At 44.3% G+C, this 17045-nt stretch overlaps 1 protein-coding gene across 2 annotated transcripts in view; it reads right to left on the bottom strand.

Annotated features, from left to right (window-relative positions):
• The window catches only part of WDTC1 (WD and tetratricopeptide repeats 1), an 81110-nt gene that overhangs the window by 52882 nt on the left and 11183 nt on the right, over nucleotides 1–17045 (bottom strand). The window lies entirely within an intron of this gene.

Genomic DNA, 17045 nt, shown 5'->3' with positions numbered 1-17045 from the left:
GACTTTTAGTTTCACTCCTCTTTTTTTCCTTTTTTGAGACAGGGTCTCACTCTGTCACCCAGGCTGCAGTGCAGCGGCATGATCATGGCTCACTGTAGCCTCAACTTTCAAGGCTCAAGTGATCCTCCCATCTCAGCCTCCTGAGTAGCTGAGATCACAGGTGCACACTACCCCTCCCAGCTAATTTTTTCTTTTTTTTTTTTTTTTTTTGTAGAGATGGAATCTCGCCATCTTGCTGAAGCTGGTATTGAAATCCCGGGCTCAAGAGATCTGTCTACCTCAGCTTTCCAAAGTGCTGGGATTACAGGCACGAGCCACTGTGCTGGCCTAGCCTTACCACTTGTTGAAGCAACCTATTCCTGTGTTATACAACTCTGATTGTTAAAAATAATAAGCAATCCTATTTCTGAGGATTTGCCACAAGAAAAAGAAAAGTCAGGTGTGGTGGTACACTGCTGTGCACCTATAGTCGCAACTACTCAGGAGGCTGAGACAGGAGAATCACTTGAGCCCAGGAGTTCAAGTCCTGCTTGGGCAATATAGCGAGACTCTGTCTCTAAAAAAGAAAAACAATTTTATCATAAGAAAATTCAAAATATGGCTTGGCACAGTGGCTCAAGCCTGTAATCCCAGCACTTTGGGAGGTTGAGGTGGGAGGACTGCTTGAAGCCAGGTATTAGAGACCAGCCTGGGCAGCAAAGTGAACCTTATCTATATCAAAAAAAAAAAAAAAAAGTTGGACATGGTGGCATGCGCCTGTAGTCCCAGCTACTCAGGAGGCTGAGGTGGGAAGATCACTTGAGCCTGGGGGTTTGAGGCTGCAGTGAGCTATGATGACACCACTGCACTCCTGCCTGGGTGACAGAACAAGACCCTGTCTCTAAACAAATGAAAAATAAGTAAAATAATAGAAAGAAAACAATAGTTCTCTTTGGGTAATGATATGACTGACTTTTTCTACTTTTTAATATTTTCAAAATTATTCTATAAAAGCACACTAATTTTGTAATCAGATTTAAAAATACTAGACTTTCAAGGAAAGTTCTGCCTCCTGTCATTCTCACTTTTTAGTCCTGGTTCCACCTCTGAAGCCACACAGATGTTTAGTCTTTCTTCCCAATGATGGCCCTTTGTACTCGGAAGATGGCTCTCAGGGTCCACCAGTTCTCTCTGCCAACCCCGCCAGTCATTAGGACCTCACAAGGCTACTTTTCAATCTCTCACCAGTTGGCCTTCTGCAGATTCCTAGTACGCCCTCCTGAAATCACATTTTTCACCTGATCTGTGAGCAGGCTCCTTCCTTTCCTCTGTCATTTAACCACAAAAGAAAACTCGACACTTAAACATTATGTTATTGCAGATCTTGTTTTCCTTTAGTGCTAGGCATGCAGTAGGACAAAAAAAAAAAAAAAAAAAAAAAACTAGCTGCCAAATTAGATGTTCTCATTCAGCCCGAGTTCTTTGGGGCTAATGCCTCCATAATCAATTTTGGGATAACAAGCTCTTTCTTTCTTTCCTTTATTTCCTTCCATTCTTTCCTTCCTTCCTTCCCTCCCTCCCTTCCTTTTTCTTTCCTTCCTTTTCTTTTTTTTTTTTTTTGGCAGAGTCTTGCTCTGTTGCTCAGGCTGGAGTGCAGTGGTGCGATCTTGGCTCATTGCAACCTCTGCCTCCTGGGTTCAAGTGATTCTCATGCCTCAGCTTCCCAAGTAGCTGGGACTACAGGCACCTGCCACCACGCCAGGCTAATTTTTGTATTTTTAGCAGAGGCAGGGTTTCACCACGTGATCGCAAACTCCCGACGTCAGGTGATTCGCCTTCCTCAGCCTCCGAAAGTGCTGAGATTACAGGTGTGAGCCAACGTGCCCGGCCATTTTTTTTTTTTTTTAAATTGAGATGGGGTCTCGTTATGTTGCCCAGGATGTCTCGAATTCCTGGGCTCAAGCAACTCTCTCACCTCGGCCTCCCAAAGTGCTGGGATTACAGGCATGAGCCACCGTGCCTGGCAGGATCATAAGCTCTTAAAAAGACAAGAACTGCCAGGCACGGTGGCTCATGCCTGTAATCTCAGCACTTTGGGAGGCTGAGATGGGTGGATCATGAGGTCAGGAGTTTGACACCAGCCTGGCCAATATGGTGAAACCCCGTCTCTACTAAAAATACAAAAATTAGCAGTGTGTGGTGGCACATGCCTGTAGTCCCAGCTACTCAGGAGGCTGAGGCAGGAGAATCACTTGTACCCAGGAGGCAGAGGTTGCAGTGAGCCTAGTCCGTACCACTGCACTCCAGCCTGGGTGACAGAGCAAGACTCTCAAAAAGAAAAAACAAACAAACAAACAAACAAAACAGGCAAGAACCTTCCCTTACAACATGAAGCCATTCAGCATTGCCATCTTAGTGTCATTACCAGGGAGATATGGCAGTCGCTGGCATTTTTAAGGGTAAGCGTCAAGAACACCAGAATACCAGTTGACAACTTTAGTTTCATGATGATTTTTGCAGGGGTCTTTGGCCATCAAATTAAAAATGTGAATTTGAAAAAATTAATGTAAGCCAAACACTAGCCCGAAATGGCATCTATAGCTCTGCTTTGTGATATACTGGTCAAAGCCAAACAACAACAATAATTTCCCCCACAGTCACCAAGAATATGAGGTGAGGATGATTACATTGGAAATAAGACCAAGGAAGTGAGTGGATCTGGTATTAAGTAAAAACAGTTGTGTGGCCTTAAGTCTCTTAATCTTTCCAAGCAGGCACTCACACCTGTGACTCACGGGCATAGGACGCATTGGAACACTCACTCACGGGGTTATGTACGCTTCACCCGAAAAAGGCTCATTCCTTACCCCCAATACCCTTTTCCTTGGAAGACTGCTGTGGAGGTCAAATGAAACAATGTAAGTCAAAAGGCTTTTCTTTTAAAAATATACATGTTTTTATTTGCTAAGAAAAATATGTTATCAAGTATTAAGCACTTACTATGTGCCAGGCATTGTGCTAAGGGTTTTATAGTCATTCATTCAACAAATGAACATAAGGAGCTTTTACTACATGCCAGGTGCTGTTCCTGGCACAGAATGAAGGGATGTATCAATGAGCAAAACAGGCAATGTCCTTGCTTTCATGGTACTGACATTCTAGCAGGCGGGGACAGACAATAAACAATGAAATAAATAAAAATAAGAAAATATCCAGCAGTGGAAAGTGCTATGATGACAATAACACAAGCTGAAGTGACAATGACTGGGGAGCTACTTTTAGACTTCAGGTCAAAGAAACTGTAGTGGACATTTGTCGAATTTTCTGGCTTCTCAGCATTTGAACCCTTCTTATATTTTGGAATTCCCCTTCTGAGTCTAGTGGGAAGCAGAGCCCCTTACCACTATAAAGTGAGAAAGAAGGTGACTGAGATTCTCTTTCTGAGGCCACTTGCAGCTACAGTGTGAATACATGGCCCAGGCTATGCCAACCAGACACATCACCCCTAAACCTTGAACTGGAATCTAGTATCTCAGAGTCAGAGGACCACAGAGAATCCACCTGGAGTGCGGCAAGGGGTGGCCACAGCGGCCATTAAGTCCAGTGCAGCAGGTGGTGTTAGCTGTGTAAGTAGTGGTGGCAACAGTGTGTTCATCAGGCTGAGTCTATGAATACTTTTGGTTGTGGGTTCTGCCTGCTGCCCAGTTTCTCTTGTTCTAGCATTCTTCAAGCATGACTCTATGACCTTCCCTGATGTTTTGTGAATTTCCTTAATATCTTTTCAGTAATCAGCCAGAGTTGGTTTCCGTTGCATACAACTACAAATCCTGCCTGATATAGAGGAGTTCTCTAAGATGACATTTAGGCTGAAACATGAATGTCAAGAAGCAGCAAAGAACTGGGGGAAAAACACTTCCAGGGAGAGAGTGCTAAGACCACAGAAGAGTGGTTCAAAAAGTTTTGGCCGGGTGCAGTGGTTCACGCCTGTAATCCCAGCACTTTGGGAGGCTGAGATGGGCGGATCAACTGAGGTCAGGAGTTCGAGACCAGCCCGGCCAACATGGTGAAACCCCATCTCTACTAAAAATACAAAAATTAGCTGCGTGTGGTGGAGCATGCCTGTAATCCCAGCTACTCAGGAGGCTGAGGCAGGAGAATCGCTTGAACCTGGGAGGCAGAGGTTGCAGTGAGCTGAGATCGCGCCACTGCACACCAGCCTGGGCGACAGAGTGAGACTCCATCTCAGGAAAAAAGGTTTTGTGGGCTGGTCCAAAAGTACCAAGTTATCTCAATTGATTATTCACAGTTACAGATTGAACTCCTTGTTCTACTCTTTCCCCTCTTTTCACTACTGCACTTGAATTGTCTTAAAACAAAAAAAGCTTGTAGCGTAGATGCTCTTACTGTCGTAATTTTACATATAAGGAAACATATTCATAAGACATGCAACAATTTTCACAATGTTACATAGCTAAAACTGGAACTAGAACACGAACTCAAACCCAGGGCCATGTGATTCCATTCTCTTGACAACTATGGTATGTAATTTCCTAGCATACCGATCGCTATGAGAATCCACCAAAAGAGCCCACTAAATTGCCATAACTTATTCATTAATTTTCTTAAAACGTTAACTGGGTATTTACCTAGCACCAAGCGCTGTGATAGACAAGGAGGAATAATGAGATGAAATACACATACTAAGAGAGCTCAGTATCAAAGACAAGGGGTTTTTAGCTAAGACTGGTGTGTGGCTTGGAAATAGCAAAAGGAACAAGAGTTGGGGGGAAAAGAGAAACCAGACAAGCAGGAAACCACAATTCAGGTAAATAGTAAAATGGAAGTTGGGATCAAATTGATAGACAGGTTTAAAAAAAAAACCAAAATGTCAAAATTTGGCTAGGCGCGGTGGCTCACGCCTGTAATCCCAGCACTTTGGGAGACCAAGGTAGGCAGATCACCTGAGGTCGGGAGTTCAAGATCAGCCTGGCCAACATGGTGAAACCACGTCTCTACTAAAAATACAAAAAAATTAGCCAGGTGTGGTGGTGCACGCCTGTGATCCCAGCTACTGGGGAGGCTGGGGCAGGAGAATTATTTTAACCCGGGAGGCAGAGGTTGCAGTGAGCCAAGATCACACCATTGCATTCCACCCTGGACGACAGAGCAAAACTCCATCTCAAAAAAAAACGTCAAAATACAACTGATGCCTAGTTAGCATTTTTTTTCTTTTCCTTCTTTTTTTTTTTTTAGATAGAGTCTCACTCCGTCACCCATGCTGGAGTGCAGTGGCACGATCTCAACTCACTGCAACACTGCCTCTCAGGTTCAAGTGGTTCTCATGCCTCAGCCTCCCAAGTAGCTGAGATTACAGGCGTGCATCACCACGTTTGGCTATTTTTTATGTACTTTTTGTAGAGATAGGGTTTCGCCATGTTGGTCAGGCTGATCTTGAACTCCTGACCTCAAATGATCCAACTGCCTCCACGTTCCCAAGTGCTGGGATTACAGGCGTCAGCCACCACGCCTGGCCTGGTTAGCATTCTGGTGAATATTTCTGCTCCCATCCTGAGAAGAAATGATAGCATACTGGTCGAGAGCTCATCTTGGAGCGTGCCTATCTTCTCTCCTCTCAAGAAAAATAGGGATTCAGTGCGTTTCCACAAACTTTTACAGGCAGACAAACATAACTAGAAACACTTCATTTTTAAAAATCTTTTTTTTTTTTTTAAACTGGAAACACTTCTAAGTAGAGATTATTTAAAAGGTTCACATCAGGAAGGAAATACCCTTAAATCTACCAAGGGGCATAACAAGTTTCATACTTCAGTCCAAAAGTCTCTCAAACACAAATAATCAGATCAATAAATCAATAGTTATCTGAGGATGAGAAGATTTAATCATGATCAAATTTTAAAAGCATTATTTTAAGGAGGGCTTTGAGCTCAGCTATAAAATGACATGAATGAGAGATTTGGAATTGACACAATAAAGTTACACATATGATTAAACACTAGAAAAGACTACATCAAGGGGATTTCTATCTGGTGCAGCATGCAAATTACATAATGTTCAGTTCTGCTAAGAGGCAAAAAGGCTGAAATTAGTGACTTTAAGAATTCATAAAACAAAATTTTCAATGCCTATTATGCCAGGCACTGTGATAAACTTTGAAAATACAGCAGATGACTGAAAGTGGTGGCTCACATCTATAATCCCAGCATTTTGGGAGGCAGAGGTGGGAAGATCTCTTGAGGTCAGGACTTCAAGACCGGCCTAAACAACACAGCAAGACCTTGTCTCTTAAAAAAAAAAAAAAAAAAAAAAAAAGAAGAAGAAGAAAAGAAATGCAACAGAGAGGAGGCTGGGCGCCGTGGCTCACACCTGTAATCTCAGCACTTTGGGAGACCAAGGTGGGCAGATCATGAATCAGGAGATCGAGACCATCCTCGCCAACACAGTGAAACCCTGTCTCTACTAAAAATACAAAAAATTAGCCAGGTGTGGTGGCAGGCACCTGTAGTGCCAATTACTCAGGAGGCTGAGGCAGGAGAATCATTTGAACCCAGGAGGCGGAGGTTGCATTGAGCCAAGATCGCACCACTGCACTCCAGCCTGGGTGACAGAAAGAGACTCTGTCTCAAAAAAAAAAAAAAGAAAGAAAGAAAGAAAGAAAGAAAAGAAATACAGCAGAGACTAAGCCAAACACAGATACTTCTCTTCAAAGACACACAATAGGCCGGGCACGGTGGCTCACGCCTGTAATCCCAGCACTTTTGGAAGCCGAGGCAGGTAGATCACCTGAGGTCAGGAGTCTGAGACCAGCCTGGCCAACATGGTGGAACCCTGTCTCTACCAAAAATACAAAAATTTGCCAGGTGTACTGTCGGGCGCCTGTAGTCCCAACTACTTGGGAGGCCAAGGCAGGAGAATTACTTGAACGCGGGAGGTGGAGGTTGCAGTGAGCAGAGATCACACCACTGCACTCCTGACTGGGTGACAGAGTGAGACTAGGTCTCAAAAAAAACAAAACGAAACAAAAAACAAAGAGAGGCAATACAGTTGTCCTTCATTGACTACAAGGTCATTGTAATCAGAGTACCATAAAGAGACTAAAAAAGAGAAATGTAACCAAATGACCAAAAGAAATAGGTAGGACACTAAATTCAGAAAGAACTCAGGCTGGGCGCGTTGGCTCACATCTACAATCCCAGCACTTTGGGAGGCCAAGGCGGGTGGATCACGAGGTCAGGAGATTGAGACCATCCTGGCTAACATGGCGAAACCCTGTCTTTACTAAAAACACAAAAAATTAGCCGGACATGGTGGCAGGCGCCTGTTAGTCCCAGCTACTGGGGAGGCTGAGGCAGGAGAATGGCGTGAAACTGGGAGGCGGAGCTTGCAGTGAGCCGAGATTGAGCCACTGCACTCCAGCCTGGCTGACAGAGCAAGACTCCGTCTAAAAAAAAAAAAAAAAAAATTCTGAAAGAACAACATGAATTAATAAGTTAAACCTTCTTTATACTCATTTGTTCCTATATCTTAGAAGCACAAAAATGACAGTGAGGGAAATGAACTAAACACATCATAGTAGAATAACAAAGACAACTTGAAAAACTGTAATGGAAAAAAGGAACCACAGGGACCATAACAGACCACGAGTAACTTTTTTTTTTTTTTCTTTTTGTGAGACGGCGTCTCACTCTGTCACCCAGGCTGGAGTGTAGTGGTGCGATCTCAGCTCACTGCAGCCTCCACCTCCTGGGTTCAAGCAATTCTCATGCCTCTGCCTCCCGAGTAGCTGGGATTACAGGCATGAACCACCGAGCCTGGCTAATTTTTGTTATTTGTTGTAGAGAAAGGGTTTCACCATGTTGCCCAGGCTAGTCTCGATTGCCTGGCCTCAAGTAATCTGCCTGCCTCGGCCTCCCAAAGTGCTGAGATGCACCTGGGCACAAGTAACCTTTAATGTGTATTCTTCATTCTAAGAAGAGCACAGTTAACAATATACCCTGATTTGCATACTTGAAGCTCTAATAACATTAATGGATAATTTGTCTGCAGAATATGAAAGCTCAACAAAAACTTTCTCTAGGTAGAGGACAAAGGGTTTTTAATTTTACTTTTCTTATTTGAGACAGGATCTCGCCCAGTTGCCTAGGCTGGAGTGCAGTGGTGCGATCACTGCATCACTGCACTCTAGCCTAGACCTCCCCAGTTCAAGTAATCCTGCCATCTCACTCTCCTGAGTAGCTGCGACCACATGTGTGTGCCACCACGCCCAGCTAATTTTTAAAATTTTTTATAGAGACATGACCTCACCATGCTGCCCAGGCTGGTCTCCAACTCCTGGGCTCAAGCAATCCTCTCATCTCAGCCTCCCAAAGTGCTAGGATGACAGGCATGAGCCACCACACCTGGCAGGTTTATTTTTTTATTTTTGAGACAGAGTCTTGCTCTGTTGCCCAGGCTGGAGTGCAGTGGCATGATCTTGGCTCACTGTAGCCTCTGCCTCCCAGGTTCAAGCAATTCTCCTGCCTCAGCTTCCCGAGTAGCTGGGATTACAGGTGCCTCCCACCAAGTCCAGCTAATTTTTGTATTTTTAGTAGAGACGAGGTTTCACCACGGTGGCCAGGCTGACACACCTGGCAGGTTTTGATTTTAACAGAGGCAGGGTCTTACTCTATCACCACAGTGATATACAGTGGTGCAATCATAGCATACTATAACCTTAAACTCCTGGTCTCACACAATCCTTCTTCCCACCTCAGACTCCCAAGTAGCTAGGACTACAGGCATGCGCCACCATTCCCAGCTAATTCTTATTTTTTTCTAAATTCAGGGTCTTGCTATGTTGCCCAGGTTGGTCTCGACTGCCTAGCTAGCTTCAAGATATCCTCCTGCCTCAGCTCCCCAAAGTGCTGGAATGACAGGCATGAGGCACTGTGCCCAGGCCCAAAGGTCTACTATAAGTTAGGATATTGTGGACCAGCTCTAGTAGATACTCAATGAATTAAGGAGAAAGAAAGCAGCTGATTTCTGGGAGCTGGGATTATGAAAAATGTAAAAATACTTAAGGTACAGAGGAAAACACAAGACATAATGTTACAAAGAAAATATGTGTTGCTACGCAGATGTTATACCTCCCAAAAGGTATTCTATTCCTGGAGCTCTAAAATGTCTAGCATATCACCATGTAACCCCATCATTTCTACAAAGTTTTAACTCAGGCTACTGGAAAACTTTCTTCAATAAGCCTATCTCTATGATTTTAAAGGATACTAACAAGAAAATAAAAATCTGGCTAGGTGCGGTTGCTCACACCTATAATCCCAGCACTTTGGGAGGTCGAGGCGGGCAGATCACCTGTGGTCAGGAGTTCGAGACCAGCCTGGCCAATATAATGAAACCCTGTCTCTACTTAAAAAAAAAAAAAAAAAAGATTAGCCAGGAGTGGTGGCGCACACCAGTAATCCCAGCTACTAGGGAGGCTGAGGCAGGAGAATCACTTGAACCTGGGAGGCAGAGGTTGCAGTGAGCCAAGATCATACCACTGCACTCCAGCCTGGGTGACAGAGTGAGACTCTGTCTCAAAAAAAAAAAAAAAAGCCAATTCACAGCTCGATTTGGAGGAATTAGTCTAATCATAATGCCAAGGTGATCAGTAATACAATACCTGAATGACTTAAAACAAAGTACATTTGTGAAGATCACTCATCTAGAACCAAGAATTGAATGGTAATATCCAAATATGAAGAACCACCCCTTTCATGTGTGCTATAGTCTTTTGATTGGCTCTGGATAATGTAGCAGAAAGAAAAAAACATATAATACTTAGGCACCTGGGCCTGAGTTCCAGCTTCCCCCTCAGTGTGCCAATTAGTACCTATGTAGGGAAGTTACTTAAATTTTCTGAGTTTCAATTTCCTCACTTGTAAAATGGGGATGCTAACACCTACTTTAATGGGTTGTTGTGAATACATGATAAAATATATATGAAAATACATAACAGGGCTGGGTGTGGTGGCTCACGCCTGTAATCCCAACACTTTGGGATGCTGAGGTGGGTGGATCACCTGAGGTCAGGAATTTGAGACCAGCCTGGTCAACACGGCAAAACCCCGTTTCTACTAAACATACAAAGCTACTTGGGAGGCTGAGGCAGGAGAATCGCTTTAACCTGGGAGGCGGAGGTTGCAGTGAGACGAGATTGCACCACTGCACTCCAGCCTAGGGGATACAGCAAGACTCTGTCTCAAAAAAAAAAAAAAAAAAAGAAAGAAAGAAAGAAAGTACATAACAGTATCTGGATTGCAGTAGGTGCTCAACAAATGTCAGCCAAATTTGAATTCTACTAAAACCTGGCAACCCCTGTTATATTTGCTCAGTAGCATGGATTATAACATGTCCCCCCTAATTTCCTTACCAGAGATGAAGCTGACAAGGGGTATTTCATTGTAGGACAGAGGAGGCAGAGTATAGGATGTCTTTATCACCTGTTAGGTTTGAAATGCAAAATCAGAAGGAAAATCGTGACTTTGTTAAAAGTGAAGAAACGCCACACTCTGCGAGAATGTATTTATAGCAAGGCCAGGTGCACTGGCTCACACCTGTAATCCCAGCACTTTGAGAGGCCAAAGAGGAGGATCACGTGAAGCCAAGAATTTAAGACCAGGCTGGGCAACATAGCAAAATCCCATCTCTACAAAAAATAAAATTGGGCCGGGCGCGGTGGCTCAAGCCTGTAATCCCAGCACTTTGGGAGGCCGAGGCGGGTGGATCACGAGGTCAGGAGATCAGGACCATCCTGGCTAACACGGTGAAACCCCGTCTCTACTAAAAAGATACGAAAAATTAGCCGGACGAGGTGGCGGGCGCCTGTAGTCCCAGCTACTTGGGAGGCTGAGGCAGGAGAATGGCGTGAACCCGGGAGGCGGAGCTTGCAGTGAGCCGAGATCGCGCCACTGCACTCCAGCCTGGGCGGCAGAGCGAGACTCCGTCTCAAAAAAAAAAAAAAAATAAAAATAAAAAAAAATAAAAAAAAAAATAAAATTAGCCAGGTGTGGTGGCCATGCATCCATAGCCCTAGCCACTCAGGAGGCTGAGGCAGGAGGATTGCTTGAATCCAGGAGTTTGAAGTTACAATGAGTTATGATAATGCCACTCCAGCCTTAGTGAGACAGAGATTCAGTCTCAAAAAAATAAAAAAAGTTTAGAGCAGCATTATTCATAATAGCCAAAAGGTGGAAACATCCATCAATTGATAAACAGATAAATACCATCCTGGCTAACACGGTGAAACCCCGTCTCTATTAAGAAATACAAAAAACTAGCCAGGCGAGGTGGCGGGCGCCTGTAGTCCCAGCTACTCCGGAGGCTGAGGCCGGAGAATGGCGTAAACCCGGGAGGCGGAGCTTGCAGTGAGCTGAGATCCGGCCACTGCACTCCAGCCTGGGTGATAGAGCAAGACTCCGTCTCAAAAAAAAAAAAAAAAAAAAAAAAAGATAAACAGATAAATAAAATGTGGCATATCCATACAATGGAATGTTATTTGGCCATAAGAAGGAAAGAAGTACTGATACATGCTACAACATAGATGAACTCTGAAAACATTATGCTAAGTGAAAGAAGCCTACATATTGCATAATTCCATTTATATAAAGTAGAACAAAATAGAATAGAAATAGGAAGTAGATTAATGGTTGCTTAGGGCTGAAGGGAATTGGGGGATAGAGAAGTGACAGCTAAAGGATATGGTTTTTTTTTTTTTTTTGAGAGAGAGTCTCACTCTGTTGCCCAGGCTGGAGTGCAGTGGTGTCATCTTGGCTCACTACAGCCTTTGCCTCTCAGGTTCAAGGGATTCTCATGCCTCAGCCTCCGGAGTACCTGAGATTACAGGCATGCGCCACCACACTCAGCTAATTTTTTGTATTTTTAGTAGAGATGGGGTTTCACCATGTTGGCTAAGCTTGTCTTGAGCTACTGGCCTCAATGATCTGCCTGCCTCAGCCTCCCAAAAGTGGTGGAATTACAGGTGTGAGCCACTGAGCCCGGCCAGAATATGGTTTCTTTTTAAAAAATTTAAGGCTCGGTGCAGTGGCTCAAGTCTGTAATCCCAGCACTTTGGGAGACCAATGTGGGAAGATTGCTTGAGCCCAGGAGTTTGGGACCAGCTGGGAAACATGGTGAAACCCTGTCTCTACAAAAAGTTAAAAAATTAGCTGGGTTTGGTGGCGCACCTACAGTCCGAGCTACTTGGGAGGTTGAGGTGGGAGGAACACTTGAGCCCAGGAGGTTTCGGCTATAGTGACCCAAGATCACACCACCGCACTCCAGCCTGGGTGACAGGGCAAGACTCTGAATAAAAAAAAAAAAAAAAAATTTTTAAGTGAAATTCACATAAGATGAAATTAATCATTTTAAAGTGTATCATTAACAAATAACCTAGAGAATGGGAGAAAATATTTGCAAACTAAGCATCTGACAAAGGTCTAATATCCAGCATCTATAAGGAACTTAAATTTATAAGAATAAAGCAATCCCATTAAGTGGGAAAAGGACATGAACAGACACTTTTCAAAAGAAGACATACATGCAGCCAACAAGCATATGAAAAAAAGCTCAGTATCACTGATCATTAGAGAAATGCAAGTCAAAACCACAACGAGATACCATCTCATACTAGTCAGGATGGCTATTATCAAAAAGTCAAAAAATAACCTGGCGAGGTTGCAGAGAAAAGGCAACACTTTTACACTGTTAGTGGGAGTGTAAATTAGTTCAATCATTGTGGAAAGTAGTGTGAGGATTCCTCAAAGAGCTAAAAACAGAACTACCATTTGCCCCAGCAATCCTATTACTGGGTATATACCCAAAGGAATATAAATCGTTTCACCATAAAGACACATGCACTGTGCAGTATGTTCATTGTGGCACTATTCACAAGAGCCAAGACACGGAATCAACCTAAATGCTCATCAATGGCAGATGGGATAAAGAAGATGTGGTACAGGCCAGGCACGGTGGCTCACGCCTATAATCCCAGCACTTTGGGAGGCCGAGGCGGGAGGATCATCTGAGGTCAGGAGTTCAAGACCAGCCTGGCCAATGTGGAAAAACCCCGTCTCTACTAAAAATACAAAATTAGGCAGGCATGGTGGCAGGCGCCTGTAATTCCAGCTACTCGGGAGGCTGAAGCAGGAGAATCACTTGAACCCGGGAGGCAGAGGTTGCAGTGAGCTGAGACTGCGCCATTGTACTCCAGCCTGGGCAAAAAGAGCAAAACTCCATCTCACAACAACAAAAAAAAGAAAGAAAGAAAGAAAGAAAATGTGATACATGTACACCATGGAATGACCATGCAGCCATAAGAAAGAATGAGATCATGTCCTTTGCAGGAACATGGATGGAGCTGGAGGCCATTATCCTCAGCAAACTAAAGCAGAAACAGAAAAACAAATACAGCATGTTCTCACTTATAAGTGGAAGCTAAATGATGAGACCTCATGGACACAAAGAAGGGAACAACAGACACTGGAACCTACTTGAGGCTGGAGGGTGGGAAGAGGGAGAGGATCAGAAAAAATAGCTATTGGGTACTAGGCTTAGTATCTGGATAATGAAATAATCTGCACAACAAACCACCATGAAATGAGTTTACCTATATAAAAAAACTGCACAAGGCCGGGCGCGGTGGCTCACATCTGTAATCCCAGCATTTTGGGAGGCCGAGGCAGGTGGATCACTTGAGGTCAGGAGTTCAAGACCAACCTGGCCAACATGTTGAAACCTCGTCTATACTAAAAATACAAAAATTGCCGGGAGCAGTGGCTCACACCTGTAATCCCAGCACTTTGGGAGGCCGAGGCGGGCGGATCACAAGGTCAGGAGATCGAGACCATGGTGAAACCCCGTCTCTACTAAAAATACAAAAAATGAGCCGGGCGTGGTGGCGGGCGCCTGTAGTTCCAGCTACTCGGGAGGCTGAGGCAGGAGAATGGCGTGAACCCAGGAGGCAGAGCTTGCAGTGAGCTGAGATCCGGCCACTGCACTCCAGCCTGGGTGACAGAGTGAGACTCCGTCTCAAAAAAAAAAAAATACAAAAATTAGCTGGGCATGGTGGCGGGCGCCTGTAATCCCAGCTACTCAAGAGGCTGGGGCAGAAGAATCGCTTAAACCCAGGAGGCAGGGGTTGCAGTGAGCAGAGATCGTGCCACTGCACTCCAGCCTGGGCAACAGAGGGAGACAGTCTCAAAATAAATAAATAAATAAACAAATAAAATAATAATGCAGAAGCAGGCTGGATGCGGTGGCTCATGTCTGTAATCCTAGCACTTTGGGAGGCCAAGGCAGGAGGATTACTTAGGCCCAGGAGTTTTAGGCTGCAGTGAGCTATGTTTGTGGCACTGAACTCCAGGCTGGGCGACAGAGTGAGACCCTGTTTAAAAAAAAAAAAAAAAAAAAAAGACCAGGCACGGAGGCTCATGCCTGTAATCCCAGCATTTTGGGAGGCCGAGGTGGGCAGATCACCTGAGGTCAGGAGTTCAAGACCAGCCTGGCCAACATGGTGAAACCCTGTCTCTACTAAAAATACAAAAATTAGCCAGGTGTGGTGGCAGGCACCTGTAATCCCAGCTACTTGGGAGGCTGAGGCAGAATTGCTTAAATCTGGGAGGCGGAGGTTGCAGTAAGCCAAGATATGCCGTTGCACTCCAGCCTGGGCGACAGAGCAAGACTCCATCTAAAAAAAAAAAAAAGAAAAAAAAGAAAGAAAACACATGTCCATACAAAAAGTTGTACATGAATACTCAGAGCAGCATTATTCATAATAGCCCAAATTAGAAACAACCCAACAATCCAAATGGCCATCAATTAATGAATAAATACATACAATGTGGTTAATATCCACTGTAATGGAATATTATGCAGCCATAAAAAGGAATGAGGTACTAATTCATACAACATGGAAGAAACTTCAAAACATTCTGCTAAGTGAAGGAAGCCAGTCACAAAAGACCACACACATTGTATGATTCTATTTAAGTGAAATGTCAAGAATAGGAAAACCTACAGAGACAAAAAGAGATGGGAGTGTTAGCTCAGGGGAGGAATGTGATAGCTCAGGGATAAAAATGTTTTGGAATCAGGCCGGGTGCGGTGGCTCAAGCCTGTAATCCCAGCACTTTGGGAGGCCGAGACGGGCGGATCACGAGGTCAGGAGATCGAGACCATCCTGGCTAACACGGTGAAACCCCGTCTCTACTAAAAAAATACAAAAAAACTAGCCGGGCGAGGTGGCGGGCACCTGTAGTTCCAGCTACTCGGGAGGCTGAGGCAGGAGAATGGCGTGAACCCGGGAGGCGGAGCTTGCAGTGAGCTGAGATCCGGCCACTGCACTCCAGCCTGGGTGACAGAGCAAGACTCCGTCTCAAAAAAAAAAAAAAAAAAGAAAAAGAAAAAAAAAAATGTTTTGGAATCAGATAGTGGTGACAAGTTGCACAACTTTGTGACTATATTAAAACCAATGAATTGTATAATTTCTAAGAGTCGATTTTGGCCGGGCGTGGGGGCTCACGCCTGTAATCCCAGCACTTTGGGAGGCCGAGGTGGGCAGATCACGAGGTCAGGAGATCAAGACCATCCTGGCTAACATGGTAAAACCCCGCCTCTACTAAAAATACAAAAAATTAGCCGGGCATGGTGGCGGGAGCCTGTAGTCCCAGCTACTGGGGAGGCTGAGGCAGGAGAATAGTGTGAACCCGGAAGGCAGAACTTGCAGTGAGCCGAGATCGTGCCATTGCACCCCAGCCTGGTCAACAAAGTGAGACTCCGTCTCAAAAAAAAAAAAAAAAAAAAATTCGATTTTATGGTACGTGAATTACATGTCAATAAAGAAGAAATACCTTAAAACCCTTTCTTGGCCGGGCACAGTGGCTCATGCCTGTAATCCCAGCACTTTGGGAGGCCAACGTGGGTGGATCACGAGGTCAGGAGTTCGAGACCAGCCTGGCCAATGTGGTGAAAGCTCTTCTCTACTAAAAATACAAAAATTAGCTGGGCATGGCGGCAGGCACCTGTAATCCCAGTTATGCACGTAGCTGAGACAGGAGAATCTTCTGAACCCAGGAGGTGGAGGTTGCAGTGAGCTAAGATTGTGCCATTGCACTCCACCCTGGGTGACAGGGCAAGACTCCATCAAAAAAGCAAAACAAAAAACAAAACAAAACCAAAACCGCTTTTCTCTACCTCAAAATCACAGGCTATGAAAAGAAAATTTCATTCTTAGCCTTTCCTTCATCTGTCTCCTACCTTGAGCTATGGTTATTTACGTGGCTTCTCTTTCTAAGAAGATTAAAAGCATGCTGAGGGCCTGCTCTTCATCCGATTCATCCATTGATCCCCCCGGTCTCCCAGGAGTGATGTAAGCTTAGTAGGCACCAATAAATATTTGCTGAATGAATAATGGCATGACTACCTTGCATACATACAATGTTTTATAGCTATCAAAGTACTTTTGTTCAAACTTTTAATTTGAACTTTGCAACAATCCTTTGAGGAAGGTAGAAAGCTAATATAACGCTGCTATGAATAATGCTGCTATGAATATTCATGTACAATAATAATCCCCATTGAATAAGGGAGAACTGAAGCAGAACACTATATGGTACTGAGGAAGCAGCACTGGATTGGGAGATCTAGGGTCTTGTGCTCCAGGCCAGCCTCTGCCTTTATCTGGCTGTATGACCGAGTGAGGCATTTTGCTCTCTCAGTCTATTCTACCATTTGTAAAATGAGAGGTGAACTCTGAAATAAGCTACAAAACCTCTTCCAATGACACTATCCTGCGATTTTAAGTAGACACTACTGGTTAGCAGCAAACCAGAGATGGAACCTAAAACATCTGTATTCTCTTTTCTCTGGACATGCTACCTCCCATAGCAGGGACGTGCCCCCAACCAGGGTGACAACTGACCCCCTTTCAACATTCTGAATTATGCAAAGATGTATGCAAGTTTCCTTTCACTCTATTTATAGTGGTTCTATTGGAGCAATCCTACAAAAAAGAT

This window comes from Macaca thibetana, chromosome 1 (genome assembly GCF_024542745.1).
Source record: "Macaca thibetana thibetana isolate TM-01 chromosome 1, ASM2454274v1, whole genome shotgun sequence".
Taxonomy (NCBI): Eukaryota; Metazoa; Chordata; class Mammalia; order Primates; family Cercopithecidae; genus Macaca; species Macaca thibetana.
The sequence above is the reverse complement of the archived record's forward strand: the minus strand, read 5'-3'. Positions and strand labels throughout refer to the sequence as shown.